This window comes from Triticum urartu, chromosome 2A (assembly GCF_056163025.1).
Source record: "Triticum urartu cultivar PI428250 chromosome 2A, HENAU_Tu73, whole genome shotgun sequence".
NCBI lineage: Eukaryota > Viridiplantae > Streptophyta > Magnoliopsida > Poales > Poaceae > Triticum > Triticum urartu.
In genome coordinates, this window is record NC_141874.1 from 115103701 (window position 1) to 115115277 (window position 11577).

General features: G+C 47.2%; 1 long non-coding RNA gene across 1 annotated transcript; it reads left to right on the forward strand.

Moving 5' to 3' along the window:
• The first annotated feature begins 3695 nt into the window (after positions 1 to 3695).
• LOC147984191 (uncharacterized) lies at positions 3696 to 6786 on the forward strand. Its single transcript, XR_015615037.1, has 3 exons — positions 3696 to 4000; positions 5078 to 5152; positions 6466 to 6786. It is a non-coding gene; the product is annotated as an uncharacterized LOC147984191 (long non-coding RNA).
• Positions 6787 to 11577: the final 4791 nt, after the last annotated feature.

Genomic DNA, 11577 nt, shown 5'->3' on the forward strand with positions numbered 1-11577 from the left:
AAGGAGGAGATATACATATCCATATTGCCTAGCTTGCCTTCCACGCCAAGTAGAGTCCCATCTGGACACGGGACGAACTCTTCAATCTTGTATCTTCATAGTCCAACAGTCCGGCCAAAGGATATAGTCCGGCTATCCAGATACCCCCTAATCCAGGACTCCCTCACCCGTAGCATGCATGTATGGTGAACCATTATGTGACGAAGTCGGAGCATGATTTGTTTATTGATTGTCTTCCTTGTGAGTGGCGGTTGGGGACGAGCGATGGTCTTTTCCTACCAATCTATCCCCCTAGGAGCATGCGCATAGTACTTTGTTTCAGTAACTAATAGATTTTTGCAATAAGTATGTGAGTTCTTTATGACTAATGTTGAGTCCATGGATTATACGCACTCTCACCCTTCCACCATTGCTAGCCTCTCTTATACCGCACACCTTTCGCCGGTACCATAAACCCACCATATACCTTCCTCAAAATAACCACCATACCTACATATTATGGCATTTCCATAGCCATTCCGAGATATATTGCCATGCAATTTTCCACCATTCCGTTTATTATGACACGCTTCATCATTGTCATATTTCTTGCATGATCATGTAGTTGACATTGTATTTGTGGCAAAGCCACCATTTATAATTCTTTCATACATGTCACTCATGAGTCATTGCACATCCCGGTACACCACCAGAGGCATTCTTATAGAGTCATATTTTGTTCTAAGAATCGAGTTGTAATTCATGAGTTGTATGTAAATAAAAGTGTGATGATCATCATTATTAGAGCATTGTCCCAAGTGAGGAAAGGCTGATGGAGACTATGATTCCCCCACAAGTCGAGATGAGACTCCGGACAAAAAAAAGAGGCCATAAAAAGGGGAGAAAAGGCCCAAATAAAAAAATTGAGAGAAAAAGAGAGAAGGGACAATGCTACTATCGTTTTACCACACTTGTGCTTCAAAGTAGCACCAAGATCTTCATAGAGTCTCCTATGTTTTCACTTTCATACACTAGTGGGAATTTTACATTATAGAACTTGGCTTGTATATTCCAATGATGGGCTTCCTCAAAATGCCCTAGGTCTTTGTGAGCAAGCAAGTTGGATGCACACCCACTAGTTTCTTTTGTTGAGCTTTGATACACTTATAGCTCTAGTGCATCCATTGCATGGAAATCCCTACTCACTCACATTGATATCTGTTAATGGGCATCTCCACAGCCCATTGATACGCCTAGTTGATGTGAGACTATCTTCTCCCTTTTTTTCTTCTCCACAACCACCATTCTATTCCACATATAGTGTTATGTCCATGGCTCACGCTCATATATCGCGTGAAGATTGAAAAAGTTTGAGAACATCAAAAGTATGAAACAATTGCTTGGCTTGTCATCGGGTTGTGCATGATTTAAATACGTTGTGTGGTGAAGATGGAGCATAGCCAGACTATATGATTTTGTAGGGATAGCTTTCTTTGGCCATGTTATTTTGAGAAGACATGATTGCTTAGTTAGTATGCTTGAAGTATTATTATTTTTATGTCAATATTAAACTTTTGTCTTGAATCTTTCCGATCTGAATATTCATACCACAATTAAGAGAATTACATTGAAATTATGCCAAGTAGCATTCCACATCAAAAATTCTGTTTTTATCATTTACCTACTCGAGGACGAGCAGGAATTAAGCTTGGGGATGCTGATACGTCTCCAACGTATCTATAATTTTTGATTGTTCCATGCTATTATATTATTTGTTTTGGATGTTTATGGGCTTTATAATACACTTTTATATTATTTTTGGGACTAACCTACTAACCCAGAGCCCAGTGGCAGTTTTTGTTTTTTCCTTGTTTTAGAGTATCGCAGAAAAGGAAAAACAAACGAAGTCCAATTGACCTGAAACTTCATGGAACTTACTTTTGGGCCAGAAGAAGCCCACAGAGTATCGAAGATGGACCAGGAGAGTCCCGGGCTGCCCATGAGGGTGGGGGGCGCGCCCACCCCCATGGGAGCACCCCCTACCTCGTTGACAGCCCAAAGATTCACCGACGTAATTCTTCCTCCCATATATACCCATATACCCTAGAAACTTCGGGGAGCAAAATAGATCGGGAGTTCCGCCGCCAGAAGCCTCCGTAGCCACCGAAAAACAATCTAGCCCCGTTCTGGCACCCTGCCGGAGGGGGGAATCCCTCTCCGGTGGCCATCTTCATCATCCCGGCGCTCTCCATGACGAGGAGGGAGTAGTCCACCCTCGGGGCTGAGGGTATGTACAAGTAGCTATGTGATTGATCTCTCTCTCTCTCTTGTTCTTGAGGTGGTACGATCTTGATGTATCGCGAGCTTTTCTATTATAGTTGTATCTTATGATGTTTCTCCCCCTCTACTCTCTTGTAATGGATTGAGTTTTCCCTTTGAAGTTATCTTATCGGATTGAGTCTTTTAGGATTTGAGAACAGTTGATGTATGTCTTGCGTGGGATACCCGTGGTGACAATGGGGTATTCTATTGATCCACTTGATGTATGTTTTGGTCATCAACTTGCGGGTTCCGCCCATGAACCTATGCATAGGGGTTGGCACACGTTTTCTTCTTGACTCTCTGGTAGAAACTTTGGGGCACTCTTTGAAGTACTTTGTGTTGGTTTGAATAGATGAATCTGAGATTGTGTGATGCATATCGTATAATCGTACCCACGGATACTTGACGTGACATTGGAGTATCTAGGTGACATTAGGGTTTTGGTTGATTTGTGTCTCAGTGTTTTAATTCTAGTACGAACTCTATGATAGATTGAACAAAAAGAATAGCTTCATGTTATTTTACTACGGACTCTTGAATAGATCGATCAGAAAGGATAACTTTGAGGTGGTTTCGTACCCTACCATAATCTCTTCGTTTGTTCTCCGCTATTAGTAATGGATTGAGTTTCCCTTTCAAGTTATCTTATCGGATTGAGTCTTTTAGGATTTGAGAACACTTGATGTATGTCTTGCGTGGGATACCCGTGATGACAATGGGGTATTTGTGACGTCCGGATAATTAAGCTACAGTAACCCTCTACAAATGATGCCACGTCACTATGATTACTGTCGTTAATCTCGCGTTGATTCAAACCCGATTCAAATTCAAATTTAGAATAAAGACAAATTATTATTTCTTCAAATGGTAAAACAAAAATGTTCGGTGGGTTGCAAATATTCACTAACAATTTTTCATGAAAGAATTAACATTCTTTTCAAAATATAAAATTTCCCCTGGATATTAAAATAGTGGACCAACAACACCTTTTTATCCCATTTAAATATAAACTCAAACTTAATAAATTATTTTGAACCCAACTTAATTTTTGTGGCAGTGCAAAATAATGCATAGTAATTATATGGCAAGGTTTTACATTTTACAAAAGTATTTTGATACAAAAGAAAGTACAAAACAGTAGCTAAATAATTAAATAGAAAAGGAAATGGAAAAAGTAGTAAAAGAAAAAGGAACCTAAGCTACTGGACCCCTGGCCCATTTAGCAAAAATAGGCCCAGCCCACCCCCACTTGTCCTCTTCCACTCGCTACAGGAGACGGGGGGGGGGGGGGGTGGCGTGGCGGCCATCCGCCGGCCGTGGTCGTGCGTGGCGGCCATCCCGCCCCCCCGGCGCCTACAAGTCTCCCATCGCCCCTCCGGAACCCTAGCCCCCGTCTCGATCATTCCCCCCTCGATCCCCATCGTTCCCCTTCCTCTGTGGGCCAAATTGAGCTTGTGAGATCCCACAGTGACCGCTGCCCCGTCGTCATTCTCACGACCACTGGCATATCCGGCGTGCGGGAGGGCGTCAAGGAGCTCCACTGCACTCGACTTAATCGGTCCCGGGCGTCGCCTCAAGCCGAGGCACTGGGTGGCCGACGCCATCATCGTCTTCTCCGTGCTCAGCCACCACAACCTCACCGTCGATCCGTTACCTCCGGTCCACCCCGGCCTCATCGAACTCGCCTACGACCTCCGCTGTGAGCGCCTCTCCTCGTCCCCCGCTTTTTCGTTCGATTCCGCCGTCGATTGGGTTGTCCCGTGCTCATCCACCATGGCTGATGCGTCCTATAAGCTCAGTTCAGTACGTGCCCACGCACCCCTACTTCTGCTATTCCCGTTTCCTTGCTGCGAGCCCCCGCCGCTAGTGCCACCGCTGCACCCCCGCTCGTGCCCGCGCGTGCCCTTCCGGCCGCTGCTGCTGCGCTTTGCTGTTGCCTCTGCTCTCTGCTGCCGCTTCTTACTGCTGCTGCTTGCGGCCTCGCCCAGGGCGCACCCTGTGCGGCCCTGCCCACCCCCACATAACCTCGCGCCGCCGCTGCCTTCCGCTACTCCCAGCGCTGCAGCTGTCCCGGGGCGCCGCTGCTCCTCCGTGAGGCCGCGTGCGCGAGGCCGGCCAAAGCCGGTTGGCTCCCTGCCAATGGGGCTCGACCCCCTGTTAGCCCCCAAACCCCCTGTTAAGATTATTATGTTTAATTAATTTGTTAGTCTAGACCCTATGACATGTGGGCCCCATTGTAAATTATAATAATTAGATAAATAAAAAATGCCTAAGTCTATGACACGCGGGACCCGCACACTATTCACTGGTTGACCCAGTCAACAGTTGACTGTGCTGTTGACTTTGACCTGGCCCCACATGTCATTGAATGTGGCTGGCACATCATTAGGTGACAAAAGTATTTCACTGTTTATTATTCAAATTTAATAATTCCATAATATTGTTTAAATTTCGAAAAATCATAGAAAATAAACCGTAGCTCTAATGAAAATACTTTGTACATGAAAGCTGCTCAGAACGACGAGAGGAATCCGGATACGCAGCCCGTTCGTCCGCCACACATCCCTAACCTATCGAACTCGCAACTTTCCTCCTCCGATTCATTCGTCTGAAAACGCGAAACACCGGGGATAATTTCCCGGATGTTTCCCCCCTTCACCGGTACCACCTCGTACCGTGTGAGGGCACACCTAGCATCATGCTTTGTCATGTCGTGCATCGTCATGCATCTGTTTGCTTAAATATTTATTGTTTATTTCCCCTCTTCTCTCGCTAGACACCGAGACCGATGCCGCTGCTACCCAGTACGACTACGGTGTTGACGACCCCTCTCTCTTGCCAGAGGAACCAGGCAAGCCCCCCTTTGATCACCAGATATCGCCTACTCTTCTCTCTACTTCTTGCATTAGAGTAGTGTAGCATGTTACTGCTTTCCGTTAATCCTATTCTGATGCATAGCCTGTCATTGTTGCTACAACTGTTGACACCTTACCTGCAATCCTAAATGCTTAGTATAGGATGCTAGTGTTCCATCAGTGGCCCTACACTCTTGTCCGTCTGCCATGCTATACTACTGGGCCATGATCACTTCGGGAGGTGATCACGGGCATATCCTATATACTTTACACTGTTACATTACTTATGATACTGTTCGGAGATGGGGGCTGAAGGGGCAGGTGGGTCCATTCCGGTAGAGGTGGGCCTGGGTTCCCGATGGCCCCCGACTGTTACTTTGTGGCGGAGCGACATGGCAGGTTGAGAGCACCCAGGTGAGAGGTGGGCCTGGCCCTGGTTGGCGTTCGCAGTTACTTCAAAATCACACGCTTAACGAGATCTTGGTATTTGATCCGAGTCTGGCCATTGGCCTATACGCACTAACCAACTACGCGGGAACAGTTATGGGCACTCGACGTCGTGGTATCAGCCGAAGCCTTCGTGACGTAAGCGACTGAGCGGCACGCGCCGGGTTGGACTGGAACGCCTGCTCTTGTATAAGGGAGGCTAGGTCTGCTCACCGGCCGCGTACGCAACGTGCAGGTGTGCAATGGGCGATGGACCCAGACCCCTGCGCCATAGGATTTAGACCGGCGTGCTGACCTCTCTGTTGTGCCTAGGTAGGGCTGCGACATGTTGATCTTCCGAGGCCGGGCATGACCTAGAAAAGTGTGTCCGGACAAAGGGGATCGAGCGCGTTGGGAAATGTGGTGCACCCCTACAGGGAAGTTAATCTATTCGAATAGCCGTGATCTTCGGTAACAGGACGACTTGGAGTTGTACCTTGACCTTATGACAACTAGAACTAGATACTTAATAAAACACACCCTTCCAAGTGCCAGATATAACCGGTGATCGCTCTCTCACAGGGCGACGAGGGGAGGATCATCGGTTAGGATTATGCTACACGATGCTACTTGGTGAACTTACCATCTACTCTCTTCTCCTAGTACAAGATGGAGGTTACCAGAAGCGTAGTCTTCGAAAGGATTAGCTATCCCCCCTTATTCCGGCATTCTGTAGTTCAGTACACATATGATACCCTTATTCCATTTGATACCAATGCATACATATGTAGTGTAGCTCCTTGCTTGCGAGTACTTTGGATGAGTACTCACGGTTGCTTTGCTCCCTCTTTTCCCCCTTTCTATACCCGATTGCTGCGACCAGACATTGGAGCCCAGGAGCCAGACGCCACTATCAACGACGACTACTACTACTCGGGAGGTGCCTACTACTAGGTGCAGCCCGCTGACGACGACCAGGAGTAGTTTAGGAGGATCCCAGGAAGGAGGCCTGCGCCTCTTTCGATATGTATCCCAGTTTGTGCTAGCCTTCTTAAGGCAAACTTGTTCACTTATGTCTGTACTCAGATATTGTTGCTTCCGCGGACTCGTCTATGATCGAGCTCTTGTATTCGAGCCCTCGAGGCCCCTGGCTTGTAATATGATGCTTGTATGACTTATTTTTATGTGTAGAGTTGTGTTGTGATATCTTCCCGTGAGTCCCTGATCTTGATCGTACACGTTTGCGTGTATGATTAGTGTATGATTGAATCGAGGGCGTCACAGTATTCTATTGATCCACTTGATGTATGTTTTGGTGATTAACTTGCGGGTTCTGCCCATGAACCTATGCATAGGGGTTGGCACATGTTTTCGTCTTGACTCTCCGATAGAAACTTTGGGGCTCTCTTTGAAGTACTTTGTGTTGGTTTGAATAGATGAATATGAGATTGTGTGATGCATATCGTATAATCATACCCACAGATACTTGAGGTGACATTGGAGTATCTAGGTGACATTAGGGTTTTGGTTGATTTGTGTCTTAAGGTGTTATCCTAGTACGAACTCTATGATAGATTGAACGGAAAGAATAGCTTCATGTTACTTTACTACGGACTCTTGAATAGATCGATCAGAAAGGATAACTTTGAGGTGGTTTCGTACCCTACCATGATCTCTTCGTTTGTTCTCCGCTATTAGTGACTTTGGAGTGACTCTTTGTTGCATGTTGAGGGATAGTTATATGATCCAATTATGTTATTATTGTTGAGAGAACTTGCACTAGTGAAAGTATGAACCCTAGGCCTTGTTTCAACGCATTGCAATACCGTTTACGCTCACTTTTATCATTAGTTACCTTGCTGTTTTTATATTTTCAGATTACAAAAACCTTTATCTACCACCCATATACCACTTGTATCACCATCTCTTCGCCGAACTAGTGCACCTATACAATTTACCAGTGTATTGGGTGTGTTGGGGACACAAGAGACTCTTTTTTATTTGGTTGCAGGGTTGCTTGAGAGAGACCATCTTCATCCTACGCCTCCTATGGATTGATAAACCTTAGGTCATCCACTTGAGGGAAATTTGCTACTGTCCTACAAACCTCTTCACTTGGAGGCCCAACAACGTCTACAAGAAGAAGGTTGTGCAGTAGACATCAGCGAGCAGACCTAGCCTCCCTTATACAAGAGCAGGCGTTCCAGTCCGACCCGACGCACGCTGCTCAGTCGCTGACGTCAAGAAGGCTTTGGCTGATACCACGATGTTGAGTGCCCATAACTGTTCCCGCGTAGTTGGTTAGTGCATATAGGCCAGTGGCCAAACTCAGATCAAATACCCATATCTCGTTAAGCATGTTATTTTGAAATAACCGCGGATGCCGACCAGGGCCAGGCCCACCTCCCTTCTAGGTGGTCTCAACCTACCCTGTCGCTCTGCCACAAAGATCCACTCAGAGGGCCGTCGGGACAAACGTCCTTTCGGACCCAATCCGTGAATCACTCATGGGTACTCCACGAGCCGACCCGACTTTAGTCACCACAAGTATCATATAATATGTATATAAGTATATACCCATGATCACCTCCCAAGTGACCATGGCCAGATAGTATAGCATGGCAGACGGACAAGAATGTAGGGCCACTAATGGTAAACTAGCATCCTATACTAAGCATTTAGGATTGCAGGTAAGGTATCAACAACTGCAGCAACAATGTCAGGCTATGCATCAGGCTAGGATTAACGGAAAGGAGTAACATGCTACACTACTCTAATGCAAGCAGTAGAGAGAAGAATAGGCGATATCTGGTGATCAAGGGGGGGGGGGCTTGCCTAGTTGCTCTGGCAAGAAAGAGGGGTCGTCAACATCATAGTCGATCAGGGCACCAGCAGCGACGTCAGTCTCGTAGTCTACCAGAGAGAAGAGGGGGAAGAAACAATGAATACAATGTAAACAGATGCATAATGATGCATGACATGACAAGTAGTGGTGCTAGGTGTGCCCTAACGAGGTATGAGGTGATATAGGTGAAGGGGGAAACATCCAGGAAAATATCCCCGGTGTTTCGCGTTTTTGGACGGATGAATCGGAGGGGGAAAGTTACGTGTTTTCTATGCCAGGGATGTGTGGTGGACGAACGGGTTGCGTATCCGGATTTGTCTCGTCGTTCTGAGCAACTTTCATGTACAAAGTTTTCCCATCCGAGCTACGGTTTATTTTATATTGATTTTAAAATATTTAAATCATTTTTAGCATTTATTTAATTATTTTAATTCAACATTATCCAGAATAGTTCATGCTGACATCAGCATTGCGTCAGCAGTCAACAGGGGTGTTGATTGGGTCAAACTGACGTGTGGGTCCCGTTCGTCACTGACTAGACTAACTAATCATGATTAATTAGTTGTTTAGTTTAATTAATCAAAATTAATTAAGTTAATTAATTATTTAATTAATTATTATTATTTCTTTAATTTATATATATATATATATATATATATAACGTTCTAGGGGTAGGCCCCACATGTCATTGGGCCAGGGGGCCCTTAGCGGGCACAGGGCGCTGGGCGCCACCCGAATGGCGCGGGCTACCGGGGTCCAGCGCCAGCGTGGTTGTGGCGGTGGCCATTGCTGGAGCAGCAGGCACAGGAGGGTGGTACGGTGAGCAGTAGGGCCGGGCGGAGCCAGGCGCTGGCCCGCGTGTGCTGGGCGGCAGCGAGTGACACGGGAGGAGCGGAGGGGGTGCGGCAACGCGGGCCGACGCAGCGCTGGTGAGACGGGGTAGTGCACGCACGCGGGCAAGCGCACGGACAGCGTGCGGGAGCAGAGGCGGGAGCTGGCGCGAAGGGACAGGGCGGATGTAGGGCGCGGCGAGCAGCCACCTAGCGCGGTGAGCATGACGAGGTCGTGGTGAGCGAGGCTGCGGGGCGGTGGCCACGGTGAGTGGCGCACGGTCAGGTGCAGGGGGCGGCGGGGTCGAGCTCGGGGGCTGCAGAGCGTGCGAGAGCGCGGCGGGCGAAGCCGGTGCGGTTGTGCTCTCCGAGGATAGAGGGGAGAGGAGGCGGGCGCGGGGCATACAGGGTAGTGTAGGGTTCGAGGCAGAGAGGCGCGGGGAGGTGGCGGCGGTGTCGCCGGCGATGAAGGACGGCGGAGGGTTGTGCCGTTCGGTTGAGGTGCCAGCATCGGGGTCGAGCGGCTCCGAGCTCGGGGCGATCCGGTGGGGAAGAGGATGAGGATGAGTGACGGAGAAGGGGAGGCGGCACCGACAGCGGCGGGTGGCGGGGTGGCTCCGGGCGGCGGCGGTGGCGAACGCCCGATCCGATCTGGATCGAGGAGGGGGCAGAGCGGTAGTGGAATGAGTGGGGGGAGTGGGGCGACTCGAGGAGGGGGTTAGGGTTCGGTCGTGGGGTAGGTTACACTTGTAGAAAACGGGCCTATTGTCCCGGTTAGTAAGGGCCTTTTGTTCTGGTTCCTGAACTGGGACTAAAGGGTCGTTACTAATGCCCTGTCCCTTTAGTCCCGGTTCAGTCCAGAACTAGGACATATGGGCCTCCACGTGGCCTGTGCGCGGAGCCCAGGCAGGAGGGCCTTTGGTCCTGGTTGGTGGCACCAACCGGGACTAATAGGCATCCACGCGTCAGCATTTCTGTGGCTGGGGTTTGGGGGTTTTGGGGGGTTAATATAGGTGTTTCATATATTGTGTTAGCTAGCTAATTAATAGAGAGAAGTGTCCTCTCTTATGTCCGTGCTTGGTCGACGCTACGTACTATACATACGTATAGAGAGGACTAGAGACGCTAGCTAGCTAGTAAGCAAACGAAGGAAACAGAAGATCGTCATGAACATATATGCATACAGAGAGAAGTGATATCAACCACCTCTCCTTCTCCGAGAGATTGGTCGAACAACAAGTTCTCGTATATCTATCCGACACTTCCGGCTACATATATACAATAATTATCTCTTACAAATATAATCTACTAACATACGGACGCATGGTCCACATAGTATTCTCCGTCTTCAGCGATCACGTGGTCAAGAAAGAATGCCGCCAATTCCTCTTGAATTGCTCGCATGCGAGCTCGTGCTAGGAGTTCATCCCGCATCGGAAACATCTAATTTGAAGAAGGGGGTCAATACATATATATATATATATGAATGAATGAAACTCAACACAAATGATGGTAATAAAATAAAATTGTGAATATTGTTATTTACGCACTTCATATTGTTCGTCAGAGTAGCCCCGCTCACAGGTCGTGTGGCGGATGGACTCGCAAACATAGTATCCATAGAAATCATTCCCTTGTTCCTGCCACAACCACTTTACAAGAAATAGAGGTCAATCAAACTGATAAGCAAGAATGCCAAATGGTATTGATGAAACTAGCGCTTGAATCACTAGGAGATGTGCGGAACATGCTACTATAGTACTTACTTTCGGGTGTCTAGATTTCAGCTTCTTCGGCAGTCCCGGAGCTTTTTTGGTGAATTTTCTCCAAACCCTACCAGACAAAGAAAACAATTACTTGATATCAGAAATGAACAAAGTTGCTGATATGGTGGATAATGATCGATTTAACTTACTTCTCGAGCATTTGAGTCATGTCCGCATACTCCTGGGGATCTTTTCGTTTAGAGTCCAAGACAGTTACTACTCCCTACTCAAGCTTAATCTCTAGGAGAATATATTGGAAGCTGCGCACGCATGCATAACTCATCAATTACATTACTATAACCTTGACTAATATATAAGGGAAACCGAATATGCACAAGACAGTAACACTCACTTGAAGTTGTAAGGAAAGAGTATTATATCTTTGTTTTCATTTATTACCAATGATCGTAGCAAGTTGGCCTCGGTATCTGCGGCATGAAATTTAACCTCAGTTGCATCTATGAGATTTATGTTAATGAACCCAATATCACCGACTTGTCTTTTCTTCAATTCGACGATCTTCAATCTGCATAATATAGTGAGGATAATTATAA